This window comes from Electrophorus electricus, chromosome 13 (assembly GCF_041902795.1).
Source record: "Electrophorus electricus isolate QZ-2024a chromosome 13, ASM4190279v1, whole genome shotgun sequence".
NCBI classification, from domain to species: Eukaryota; Metazoa; Chordata; class Actinopteri; order Gymnotiformes; family Gymnotidae; genus Electrophorus; species Electrophorus electricus.
In genome coordinates, this window is record NC_137509.1 from 27,599,376 (window position 1) to 27,613,104 (window position 13,729).

Genomic DNA, 13,729 nt, shown 5'->3' on the forward strand with positions numbered 1-13,729 from the left:
TGGAATAGGCTTTATGCAAGTTCATAGGAAGGTCATAAAGAGTTTTATAGTGTTTTGAAATATATCCACTTGTGGGAACCACAAACAGTAACTCTGTGCTAAAATTATGACTCTTTAAATAACATGATAGCCTGACCCTCACATAAGATTTTTCCAGAACATGTGCATTGATAAGAATTGTTGTTAACTTTCTTTATCTGTAGCATGATAGAGTTCTGTCAGTTTATGGACAAATCTGGCTCAAAGATGGTGCTCTTCATTACATAAAAAGAGAGTGCATGGTATCGTGGTCGCCGCCGCAACATCAGACGTGTCAGGGTGTCCGACGGGGCAAAGTCTCTGCGTTTAGGTCTCAGTCTCTCCTAGAGATGAGGGTTTGAATCCCACTTGTGGGATGCTTTTCTCACTCAACATTTGCTGCATTGCATCGGTGCTCTTCAGCGTCAGAGCTGTAGAGCATCGCCCCGGGATCCGTGGTAGTCATGGCCGAGAGGTTAAGGCGATGGACTAGAAATCCATTGGGGTTTCCCCGCGCAGGTTCGAGTCCTGCTGACTATGTGAGTGTGCTCTACTGTTTGTGATCTGTGAGTCTGCACGCAAAACCTGCTTTGCTGTTTGTGAGGGAATCCAAGCTATCTTCTCAGTGTGACCTTCCATGTGCTGAGCTGTCTTATTTGGCCATCAAAGGCATCATCATTTGAGGCTTTCTTTGTGCCTTTGGCTATGCTGCGGTTCCACCATAGCTGGCTTTCTTACTTCACCCAATTGTTACGAAGAGGTCTATCTGTAATAGGTACCGAAAGACAACCTATTTCTGGTCCTGTTGTTCTTCCACCCTACAGAGTCTAGTTGCAAGCCAAATATAACTTGACTGTTACATTATAGCCAGTCCTTCGATATCATCTTTACATAGCTTTTGAAAAGAACACTCCTAAGGCCTGCACACTAGTGCTTTGACCTATCGGCACCAAACTCGATGGCTCTAATCTAAGCCTTGACCAGATGGTGCACGGAGATTTTTGTGGCTATGCATCATTCGGCCTCAACTTGTTTAGCCTGTGAATTACACATTGGAAATGACAGGGCAAAATACACTTAAAAAAAAAAAACATGACCGCGAGGCTTGTGCATCAATGATTTCCCTTAGCCACCTATAATTCAATGGCTTTATTCTAGGCCTTGGACAGAGGGAGGTCACCGACTTTTAAAGCGCTAGCTTTAAAGTTGGACCTAGGGTGACCCATTTCTCTCTAGACATAGACATTGCTTTAAGGTGAGGGTTGCCATTGAAAATTCCTAAAAACATAACAAGCCAATTTTGGACCTGGGGAGTTTATTTCTAAACCCAAGTTAACGCGAGTCTTAGAGTTAATGCACTCTTTCAATTATTTTAGAGCAATCTGTCCAAAATGTATTCTCTGTGGGACACTGGATCACCAGGAAAGGACGTGGACACCATTACTTTGTCTGAAGCTCAACTTCACTTAACAAAATTAAACACAAACCTGAATGCTCTCACAGCAACCAGTGTTTCGAGGTCAAGGTGGACTTTTGGGCCAGTTGAACATAGGAACTCTTGCACCCAAAGCTACTATCGCAAGCCTAGAATAAAAAGCCTCTTAGTAGCGCAATCTAGTACCCTTTTTACTGGACATTCGTAAGAAGCAGAAGTCATTTATTTTGCTCATTTCATAAGGAGACAATGACGCATGGTGCTGTGCAACTGTGTATCACAAGTAAAGATGAAAGTCTCATCAACCAATTGAACCTGTGACCACTCACACCCTAAGCAACACTCAGACACCTAGACCAACAAGCCCATTTCCTGCAGCTTGTTTAGTTAGTGTTTCGACTTTTGGGTCTTGTCAACATTCTGGTCAATTGGTAGGAATGATTTGTTACCATTTTCCTTGTATCAATGTAGAGTTCATTCACTGACTTTATTGGCAAGAGATCAGCATGCTGTTTAAAAATGAGCTGTCCCAGAGAAAGGTCTCACTCATTTTGCAAAATATATACCATTTTCTTTTTTCCTTTTTTTTCCTGTTGAAATCGAAAGCTAATCAGACGCTGGTATATACATTTGACAGCATAGCGCGCTATGTAAATATGAGTAAATAGCATTGCTTATCCAAATTCAAAGACAAATATTGCAATATTTCAAGAAACGGGTATTATTTCTCTTCTTTGATTTAACACTAGAATCAATGCAAAACATGCTTACAATGCACTGAATTTGTTTTGTGACAATGTTTCAGTTTTCAAAGACGATTCAACATCTCGCCGGCGCATCATTGAAGGTTGGAATAGGCTTTATGCAAGTTCATAGGAAGGTCATAAAGAGTTTTATAGTGTTTTGAAATATATCCACTTGTGGGAACCACAAACAGTAACTCTGTGCTAAAATTATGACTCTTTAAATAACATGATAGCCTGACCCTCACATAAGATTTTTCCAGAACATGTGCATTGATAAGAATTGTTGTTAACTTTCTTTATCTGTAGCATGATAGAGTTCTGTCAGTTTATGGACAAATCTGGCTCAAAGATGGTGCTCTTCATTACATAAAAAGAGAGTGCATGGTATCGTGGTCGCCGCCGCAACAGCAGACGTGTCAGGGTGTCCGACGGGGCAAAGGCTCTGCGTTTAGGTCTCAGTCTCTCCTAGAGATGAGGGTTTGAATCCCACTTGTGGGATGCTTTTCTCACTCAACATTTGCTGCATTGCATCGGTGCTCTTCAGCGTCAGAGCTGTAGAGCATCGCCCCGGGATCCGTGGTAGTCATGGCCGAGAGGTTAAGGCGATGGACTAGAAATCCATTGGGGTTTCCCCGCGCAGGTTCGAGTCCTGCTGACTACGTGAGTGTGCTCTACTGTTTGTGATCTATGAGTCTGCACGCAAAACCTGCTTTGCTGTGTGTGAGGGAATCCAAGCTATCTTCTCAGTGTGACCTTCCATGTGCTGAGCTGTCTTATTTGGCCATCAAAGGCATCATCATTTGAGGCTTTCTTTGTGCCTTTGGCTATGCTGCGGTTCCACCATAGCTGGCTTTCTTACTTCACCCAATTGTTACGAAGAGGTCTATCTGTAATAGGTACCGAAAGACAACCTATTTCTGGTCCTGTTGTTCTTCCACCCTACAGAGTCTAGTTGCAAGCCAAATATAACTTGACTGTTACATTATAGCCAGTCCTTCGATATCATCTTTACATAGCTTTTGAAAAGAACACTCCTAAGGCCTGCACACTAGTGCTTTGACCTATCGGCACCAAACTCGATGGCTCTAATCTAAGCCTTGACCAGATGGTGCACGGAGATTTTTGTGGCTATGCATCATTCGGCCTCAACTTGTTTAGCCTGTGAATTACACATTGGAAATGACAGGGCAAAATACACTTAAAAAAAAAAACATGACCGCGAGGCTTGTGCATCAATGATTTCCCTTAGCCACCTATAATTCAATGGCTTTATTCTAGGCCTTGGACAGAGGGAGGTCACCGACTTTTAAAGCGCTAGCTTTAAAGTTGGACCTAGGGTGACCCATTTCTCTCTAGACATAGACATTGCTTTAAGGTGAGGGTTGCCATTGAAAATTCCTAAAAACATAACAAGCCAATTTTGGACCTGGGGAGTTTATTTCTAAACCCAAGTTAACGCGAGTTTTAGAGTTAATGCACTCTTTCAATTATTTTAGAGTAATCTGTCCAAAATGTATTCTCTGTGGGACACTGGATCACCAGGAAAGGACGTGGACACCATTGCTTTGTCTGAAGCTCAACTTCACTTAACAAAATTAAACACAAACCTGAATGCTCTCACAGCAACCAGTGTTTCGAGGTCAAGGTGGACTTTTGGGCCAGTTGAACATAGGAACTCTTGCACCCAAAGCTACTATCGCAAGCCTAGAATAAAAAGCCTCTTAGTAGCGCAATCTAGTACCCTTTTTACTGGACATTCGTAAGAAGCAGAAGTCATTTATTTTGCTCATTTCATAAGGAGACAATGACGCATGGTGCTGTGCAACTGTGTATCACAAGTAAAGATGAAAGTCTCATCAACCAATTGAACCTGTGACCACTCACACCCTAAGCAACACTCAGACACCTAGACCAACAAGCCCATTTCCTGCAGCTTGTTTAGTTAATGTTTCGACTTTTGGGTCTTGTCAACATTCTGGTCAATTGGTAGGAATGATTTGTTACCATTTTCCTTGTATCAATGTAGAGTTCATTCACTGACTTTATTGGCAAGAGATCAGCATGCTGTTTAAAAATGAGCTGTCCCAGAGAAAGGTCTCACTCATTTTGCAAAATATATACCATTTTCTTTTTTCCTTTTTTTTCCTGTTGAAATCGAAAGCTAATCAGACGCTGGTATATACATTTGACAGCATAGCGCGCTATGTAAATATGAGTAAATAGCATTGCTTATCCAAATTCAAAGACAAATATTGCAATATTTCAAGAAACGGGTATTATTTCTCTTCTTTGATTTAACACTAGAATCAATGCAAAACATGCTTACAATGCACTGAATTTGTTTTGTGACAATGTTTCAGTTTTCAAAGACGATTCAACATCTCGCCGGCGCATCATTGAAGGTTGGAATAGGCTTTATGCAAGTTCATAGGAAGGTCATAAAGAGTTTTATAGTGTTTTGAAATATATCCACTTGTGGGAACCACAAACAGTAACTCTGTGCTAAAATTATGACTCTTTAAATAACATGATAGCCTGACCCTCACATAAGATTTTTCCAGAACATGTGCATTGATAAGAATTGTTGTTAACTTTCTTTATCTGTAGCATGATAGAGTTCTGTCAGTTTATGGACAAATCTGGCTCAAAGATGGTGCTCTTCATTACATAAAAAGAGAGTGCATGGTATCGTGGTCGCCGCCGCAACAGCAGACGTGTCAGGGTGTCCGACGGGGCAAAGGCTCTGCGTTTAGGTCTCAGTCTCTCCTAGAGATGAGGGTTTGAATCCCACTTGTGGGATGCTTTTCTCACTCAACATTTGCTGCATTGCATCGGTGCTCTTCAGCGTCAGAGCTGTAGAGCATCGCCCCGGGATCCGTGGTAGTCATGGCCGAGAGGTTAAGGCGATGGACTAGAAATCCATTGGGGTTTCCCCACGCAGGTTCGAGTCCTGCTGACTACGTGAGTGTGCTCTACTGTTTGTGATCTATGAGTCTGCACGCAAAACCTGCTTTGCTGTGTGTGAGGGAATCCAAGCTATCTTCTCAGTGTGACCTTCCATGTGCTGAGCTGTCTTATTTGGCCATCAAAGGCATCATCATTTGAGGCTTTCTTTGTGCCTTTGGCTATGCTGCGGTTCCACCATAGCTGGCTTTCTTACTTCACCCAATTGTTACGAAGAGGTCTATCTGTAATAGGTACCGAAAGACAACCTATTTCTGGTCCTGTTGTTCTTCCACCCTACAGAGTCTAGTTGCAAGCCAAATATAACTTGACTGTTACATTATAGCCAGTCCTTCGATATCATCTTTACATAGCTTTTGAAAAGAACACTCCTAAGGCCTGCACACTAGTGCTTTGACCTATCGGCACCAAACTCGATGGCTCTAATCTAAGCCTTGACCAGATGGTGCACGGAGATTTTTGTGGCTATGCATCATTCGGCCTCAACTTGTTTAGCCTGTGAATTACACATTGGAAATGACAGGGCAAAATACACTTAAAAAAAAAAACATGACCGCGAGGCTTGTGCATCAATGATTTCCCTTAGCCACCTATAATTCAATGGCTTTATTCTAGGCCTTGGACAGAGGGAGGTCACCGACTTTTAAAGCGCTAGCTTTAAAGTTGGACCTAGGGTGACCCATTTCTCTCTAGACATAGACATTGCTTTAAGGTGATGGTTGCCATTGAAAATTCCTAAAAACATAACAAGCCAATTTTGGACCTGGGGAGTTTATTTCTAAACCCAAGTTAACGCGAGTCTTAGAGTTAATGCACTCTTTCAATTATTTTAGAGTAATCTGTCCAAAATGTATTCTCTGTGGGACACTGGATCACCAGGAAAGGACGTGGACACCATTGCTTTGTCTGAAGCTCAACTTCACTTAACAAAATTAAACACAAACCTGAATGCTCTCACAGCAACCAGTGTTTCGAGGTCAAGGTGGACTTTTGGGCCAGTTGAACATAGGAACTCTTGCACCCAAAGCTACTATCGCAAGCCTAGAATAAAAAGCCTCTTAGTAGCGCAATCTAGTACCCTTTTTACTGGACATTCGTAAGAAGCAGAAGTCATTTATTTTGCTCATTTCATAAGGAGACAATGACGCATGGTGCTGTGCAACTGTGTATCACAAGTAAAGATGAAAGTCTCATCAACCAATTGAACCTGTGACCACTCACACCCTAAGCAACACTCAGACACCTAGACCAACAAGCCCATTTCCTGCAGCTTGTTTAGTTAATGTTTCGACTTTTGGGTCTTGTCAACATTCTGGTCAATTGGTAGGAATGATTTGTTACCATTTTCCTTGTATCAATGTAGAGTTCATTCACTGACTTTATTGGCAAGAGATCAGCATGCTGTTTAAAAATGAGCTGTCCCAGAGAAAGGTCTCACTCATTTTGCAAAATATATACCATTTTCTTTTTTCCTTTTTTTTCCTGTTGAAATCGAAAGCTAATCAGACGCTGGTATATACATTTGACAGCATAGCGCGCTATGTAAATATGAGTAAATAGCATTGCTTATCCAAATTCAAAGACAAATATTGCAATATTTCAAGAAACGGGTATTATTTCTCTTCTTTGATTTAACACTAGAATCAATGCAAAACATGCTTACAATGCACTGAATTTGTTTTGTGACAATGTTTCAGTTTTCAAAGACGATTCAACATCTCGCCGGCGCATCATTGAAGGTTGGAATAGGCTTTATGCAAGTTCATAGGAAGGTCATAAAGAGTTTTATAGTGTTTTGAAATATATCCACTTGTGGGAACCACAAACAGTAACTCTGTGCTAAAATTATGACTCTTTAAATAACATGATAGCCTGACCCTCACATAAGATTTTTCCAGAACATGTGCATTGATAAGAATTGTTGTTAACTTTCTTTATCTGTAGCATGATAGAGTTCTGTCAGTTTATGGACAAATCTGGCTCAAAGATGGTGCTCTTCATTACATAAAAAGAGAGTGCATGGTATCGTGGTCGCCGCCGCAACAGCAGACGTGTCAGGGTGTCCGACGGGGCAAAGGCTCTGCGTTTAGGTCTCAGTCTCTCCTAGAGATGAGGGTTTGAATCCCACTTGTGGGATGCTTTTCTCACTCAACATTTGCTGCATTGCATCGGTGCTCTTCAGCGTCAGAGCTGTAGAGCATCGCCCCGGGATCCGTGGTAGTCATGGCCGAGAGGTTAAGGCGATGGACTAGAAATCCATTGGGGTTTCCCCGCGCAGGTTCGAGTCCTGCTGACTACGTGAGTGTGCTCTACTGTTTGTGATCTATGAGTCTGCACGCAAAACCTGCTTTGCTGTGTGTGAGGGAATCCAAGCTATCTTCTCAGTGTGACCTTCCATGTGCTGAGCTGTCTTATTTGGCCATCAAAGGCATCATCATTTGAGGCTTTCTTTGTGCCTTTGGCTATGCTGCGGTTCCACCATAGCTGGCTTTCTTACTTCACCCAATTGTTACGAAGAGGTCTATCTGTAATAGGTACCGAAAGACAACCTATTTCTGGTCCTGTTGTTCTTCCACCCTACAGAGTCTAGTTGCAAGCCAAATATAACTTGACTGTTACATTATAGCCAGTCCTTCGATATCATCTTTACATAGCTTTTGAAAAGAACACTCCTAAGGCCTGCACACTAGTGCTTTGACCTATCGGCACCAAACTCGATGGCTCTAATCTAAGCCTTGACCAGATGGTGCACGGAGATTTTTGTGGCTATGCATCATTCGGCCTCAACTTGTTTAGCCTGTGAATTACACATTGGAAATGACAGGGCAAAATACACTTAAAAAAAAAAACATGACCGCGAGGCTTGTGCATCAATGATTTCCCTTAGCCACCTATAATTCAATGGCTTTATTCTAGGCCTTGGACAGAGGGAGGTCACCGACTTTTAAAGCGCTAGCTTTAAAGTTGGACCTAGGGTGACCCATTTCTCTCTAGACATAGACATTGCTTTAAGGTGAGGGTTGCCATTGAAAATTCCTAAAAACATAACAAGCCAATTTTGGACCTGGGGAGTTTATTTCTAAACCCAAGTTAACGCGAGTTTTAGAGTTAATGCACTCTTTCAATTATTTTAGAGTAATCTGTCCAAAATGTATTCTCTGTGGGACACTGGATCACCAGGAAAGGACGTGGACACCATTGCTTTGTCTGAAGCTCAACTTCACTTAACAAAATTAAACACAAACCTGAATGCTCTCACAGCAACCAGTGTTTCGAGGTCAAGGTGGACTTTTGGGCCAGTTGAACATAGGAACTCTTGCACCCAAAGCTACTATCGCAAGCCTAGAATAAAAAGCCTCTTAGTAGCGCAATCTAGTACCCTTTTTACTGGACATTCGTAAGAAGCAGAAGTCATTTATTTTGCTCATTTCATAAGGAGACAATGACGCATGGTGCTGTGCAACTGTGTATCACAAGTAAAGATGAAAGTCTCATCAACCAATTGAACCTGTGACCACTCACACCCTAAGCAACACTCAGACACCTAGACCAACAAGCCCATTTCCTGCAGCTTGTTTAGTTAATGTTTCGACTTTTGGGTCTTGTCAACATTCTGGTCAATTGGTAGGAATGATTTGTTACCATTTTCCTTGTATCAATGTAGAGTTCATTCACTGACTTTATTGGCAAGAGATCAGCATGCTGTTTAAAAATGAGCTGTCCCAGAGAAAGGTCTCACTCATTTTGCAAAATATATACCATTTTCTTTTTTCCTTTTTTTTCCTGTTGAAATCGAAAGCTAATCAGACGCTGGTATATACATTTGACAGCATAGCGCGCTATGTAAATATGAGTAAATAGCATTGCTTATCCAAATTCAAAGACAAATATTGCAATATTTCAAGAAACGGGTATTATTTCTCTTCTTTGATTTAACACTAGAATCAATGCAAAACATGCTTACAATGCACTGAATTTGTTTTGTGACAATGTTTCAGTTTTCAAAGACGATTCAACATCTCGCCGGCGCATCATTGAAGGTTGGAATAGGCTTTATGCAAGTTCATAGGAAGGTCATAAAGAGTTTTATAGTGTTTTGAAATATATCCACTTGTGGGAACCACAAACAGTAACTCTGTGCTAAAATTATGACTCTTTAAATAACATGATAGCCTGACCCTCACATAAGATTTTTCCAGAACATGTGCATTGATAAGAATTGTTGTTAACTTTCTTTATCTGTAGCATGATAGAGTTCTGTCAGTTTATGGACAAATCTGGCTCAAAGATGGTGCTCTTCATTACATAAAAAGAGAGTGCATGGTATCGTGGTCGCCGCCGCAACAGCAGACGTGTCAGGGTGTCCGACGGGGCAAAGGCTCTGCGTTTAGGTCTCAGTCTCTCCTAGAGATGAGGGTTTGAATCCCACTTGTGGGATGCTTTTCTCACTCAACATTTGCTGCATTGCATCGGTGCTCTTCAGCGTCAGAGCTGTAGAGCATCGCCCCGGGATCCGTGGTAGTCATGGCCGAGAGGTTAAGGCGATGGACTAGAAATCCATTGGGGTTTCCCCGCGCAGGTTCAAGTCCTGCTGACTACGTGAGTGTGCTCTACTGTTTGTGATCTATGAGTCTGCACGCAAAACCTGCTTTGCTGTGTGTGAGGGAATCCAAGCTATCTTCTCAGTGTGACCTTCCATGTGCTGAGCTGTCTTATTTGGCCATCAAAGGCATCATCATTTGAGGCTTTCTTTGTGCCTTTGGCTATGCTGCGGTTCCACCATAGCTGGCTTTCTTACTTCACCCAATTGTTACGAAGAGGTCTATCTGTAATAGGTACCGAAAGACAACCTATTTCTGGTCCTGTTGTTCTTCCACCCTACAGAGTCTAGTTGCAAGCCAAATATAACTTGACTGTTACATTATAGCCAGTCCTTCGATATCATCTTTACATAGCTTTTGAAAAGAACACTCCTAAGGCCTGCACACTAGTGCTTTGACCTATCGGCACCAAACTCGATGGCTCTAATCTAAGCCTTGACCAGATGGTGCACGGAGATTTTTGTGGCTATGCATCATTCGGCCTCAACTTGTTTAGCCTGTGAATTACACATTGGAAATGACAGGGCAAAATACACTTAAAAAAAAAAACATGACCGCGAGGCTTGTGCATCAATGATTTCCCTTAGCCACCTATAATTCAATGGCTTTATTCTAGGCCTTGGACAGAGGGAGGTCACCGACTTTTAAAGCGCTAGCTTTAAAGTTGGACCTAGGGTGACCCATTTCTCTCTAGACATAGACATTGCTTTAAGGTGAGGGTTGCCATTGAAAATTCCTAAAAACATAACAAGCCAATTTTGGACCTGGGGAGTTTATTTCTAAACCCAAGTTAACGCGAGTCTTAGAGTTAATGCACTCTTTCAATTATTTTAGAGTAATCTGTCCAAAATGTATTCTCTGTGGGACACTGGATCACCAGGAAAGGACGTGGACACCATTGCTTTGTCTGAAGCTCAACTTCACTTAACAAAATTAAACACAAACCTGAATGCTCTCACAGCAACCAGTGTTTCGAGGTCAAGGTGGACTTTTGGGCCAGTTGAACATAGGAACTCTTGCACCCAAAGCTACTATCGCAAGCCTAGAATAAAAAGCCTCTTAGTAGCGCAATCTAGTACCCTTTTTACTGGACATTCGTAAGAAGCAGAAGTCATTTATTTTGCTCATTTCATAAGGAGACAATGACGCATGGTGCTGTGCAACTGTGTATCACAAGTAAAGATGAAAGTCTCATCAACCAATTGAACCTGTGACCACTCACACCCTAAGCAACACTCAGACACCTAGACCAACAAGCCCATTTCCTGCAGCTTGTTTAGTTAATGTTTCGACTTTTGGGTCTTGTCAACATTCTGGTCAATTGGTAGGAATGATTTGTTACCATTTTCCTTGTATCAATGTAGAGTTCATTCACTGACTTTATTGGCAAGAGATCAGCATGCTGTTTAAAAATGAGCTGTCCCAGAGAAAGGTCTCACTCATTTTGCAAAATATATACCATTTTCTTTTTTCCTTTTTTTTCCTGTTGAAATCGAAAGCTAATCAGACGCTGGTATATACATTTGACAGCATAGCGCGCTATGTAAATATGAGTAAATAGCATTGCTTATCCAAATTCAAAGACAAATATTGCAATATTTCAAGAAACGGGTATTATTTCTCTTCTTTGATTTAACACTAGAATCAATGCAAAACATGCTTACAATGCACTGAATTTGTTTTGTGACAATGTTTCAGTTTTCAAAGACGATTCAACATCTCGCCGGCGCATCATTGAAGGTTGGAATAGGCTTTATGCAAGTTCATAGGAAGGTCATAAAGAGTTTTATAGTGTTTTGAAATATATCCACTTGTGGGAACCACAAACAGTAACTCTGTGCTAAAATTATGACTCTTTAAATAACATGATAGCCTGACCCTCACATAAGATTTTTCCAGAACATGTGCATTGATAAGAATTGTTGTTAACTTTCTTTATCTGTAGCATGATAGAGTTCTGTCAGTTTATGGACAAATCTGGCTCAAAGATGGTGCTCTTCATTACATAAAAAGAGAGTGCATGGTATCGTGGTCGCCGCCGCAACAGCAGACGTGTCAGGGTGTCCGACGGGGCAAAGGCTCTGCGTTTAGGTCTCAGTCTCTCCTAGAGATGAGGGTTTGAATCCCACTTGTGGGATGCTTTTCTCACTCAACATTTGCTGCATTGCATCGGTGCTCTTCAGCGTCAGAGCTGTAGAGCATCGCCCCGGGATCCGTGGTAGTCATGGCCGAGAGGTTAAGGCGATGGACTAGAAATCCATTGGGGTTTCCCCGCGCAGGTTCGAGTCCTGCTGACTACGTGAGTGTGCTCTACTGTTTGTGATCTATGAGTCTGCACGCAAAACCTGCTTTGCTGTGTGTGAGGGAATCCAAGCTATCTTCTCAGTGTGACCTTCCATGTGCTGAGCTGTCTTATTTGGCCATCAAAGGCATCATCATTTGAGGCTTTCTTTGTGCCTTTGGCTATGCTGCGGTTCCACCATAGCTGGCTTTCTTACTTCACCCAATTGTTACGAAGAGGTCTATCTGTAATAGGTACCGAAAGACAACCTATTTCTGGTCCTGTTGTTCTTCCACCCTACAGAGTCTAGTTGCAAGCCAAATATAACTTGACTGTTACATTATAGCCAGTCCTTCGATATCATCTTTACATAGCTTTTGAAAAGAACACTCCTAAGGCCTGCACACTAGTGCTTTGACCTATCGGCACCAAACTCGATGGCTCTAATCTAAGCCTTGACCAGATGGTGCACGGAGATTTTTGTGGCTATGCATCATTCGGCCTCAACTTGTTTAGCCTGTGAATTACACATTGGAAATGACAGGGCAAAATACACTTAAAAAAAAAAACATGACCGCGAGGCTTGTGCATCAATGATTTCCCTTAGCCACCTATAATTCAATGGCTTTATTCTAGGCCTTGGACAGAGGGAGGTCACCGACTTTTAAAGCGCTAGCTTTAAAGTTGGACCTAGGGTGACCCATTTCTCTCTAGACATAGACATTGCTTTAAGGTGAGGGTTGCCATTGAAAATTCCTAAAAACATAACAAGCCAATTTTGGACCTGGGGAGTTTATTTCTAAACCCAAGTTAACGCGAGTCTTAGAGTTAATGCACTCTTTCAATTATTTTAGAGTAATCTGTCCAAAATGTATTCTCTGTGGGACACTGGATCACCAGGAAAGGACGTGGACACCATTGCTTTGTCTGAAGCTCAACTTCACTTAACAAAATTAAACACAAACCTGAATGCTCTCACAGCAACCAGTGTTTCGAGGTCAAGGTGGACTTTTGGGCCAGTTGAACATAGGAACTCTTGCACCCAAAGCTACTATCGCAAGCCTAGAATAAAAAGCCTCTTAGTAGCGCAATCTAGTACCCTTTTTACTGGACATTCGTAAGAAGCAGAAGTCATTTATTTTGCTCATTTCATAAGGAGACAATGACGCATGGTGCTGTGCAACTGTGTATCACAAGTAAAGATGAAAGTCTCATCAACCAATTGAACCTGTGACCACTCACACCCTAAGCAACACTCAGACACCTAGACCAACAAGCCCATTTCCTGCAGCTTGTTTAGTTAATGTTTCGACTTTTGGGTCTTGTCAACATTCTGGTCAATTGGTAGGAATGATTTGTTACCATTTTCCTTGTATCAATGTAGAGTTCATTCACTGACTTTATTGGCAAGAGATCAGCATGCTGTTTAAAAATGAGCTGTCCCAGAGAAAGGTCTCACTCATTTTGCAAAATATATACCATTTTCTTTTTTCCTTTTTTTTCCTGTTGAAATCGAAAGCTAATCAGACGCTGGTATATACATTTGACAGCATAGCGCGCTATGTAAATATGAGTAAATAGCATTGCTTATCCAAATTCAAAGACAAATATTGCAATATTTCAAGAAACGGGTATTATTTCTCTTCTTTGATTTAACACTAGAATCAATGCAAAACATGCTTAC

The 13,729-nt window shown here is 41.6% G+C and overlaps 6 non-coding genes across 6 annotated transcripts; all 6 read left to right on the plus strand.

Moving 5' to 3' along the window:
• Positions 1-476: 476 nt before the first annotated feature.
• trnas-aga (transfer RNA serine (anticodon AGA)) lies at positions 477-558 on the plus strand. Its single transcript has one exon. It is a non-coding gene; the product is annotated as a tRNA-Ser (tRNA).
• Positions 559-2,778: 2,220 nt separating this feature from the next.
• trnas-aga (transfer RNA serine (anticodon AGA)) lies at positions 2,779-2,860 on the plus strand. Its single transcript has one exon. It is a non-coding gene; the product is annotated as a tRNA-Ser (tRNA).
• A 2,219-nt stretch (positions 2,861-5,079) lies between these two features.
• Positions 5,080-5,161, plus strand: trnas-aga (transfer RNA serine (anticodon AGA)). The gene has a single exon. It is a non-coding gene; the product is annotated as a tRNA-Ser (tRNA).
• Positions 5,162-7,380: 2,219 nt separating this feature from the next.
• On the plus strand, positions 7,381-7,462 carry trnas-aga (transfer RNA serine (anticodon AGA)). The gene has a single exon. It is a non-coding gene; the product is annotated as a tRNA-Ser (tRNA).
• Positions 7,463-9,681: 2,219 nt separating this feature from the next.
• On the plus strand, positions 9,682-9,763 carry trnas-aga (transfer RNA serine (anticodon AGA)). Its single transcript has one exon. It is a non-coding gene; the product is annotated as a tRNA-Ser (tRNA).
• A 2,219-nt stretch (positions 9,764-11,982) lies between these two features.
• trnas-aga (transfer RNA serine (anticodon AGA)) lies at positions 11,983-12,064 on the plus strand. Its single transcript has one exon. It is a non-coding gene; the product is annotated as a tRNA-Ser (tRNA).
• The last annotated feature ends 1,665 nt before the right edge of the window (positions 12,065-13,729 follow it).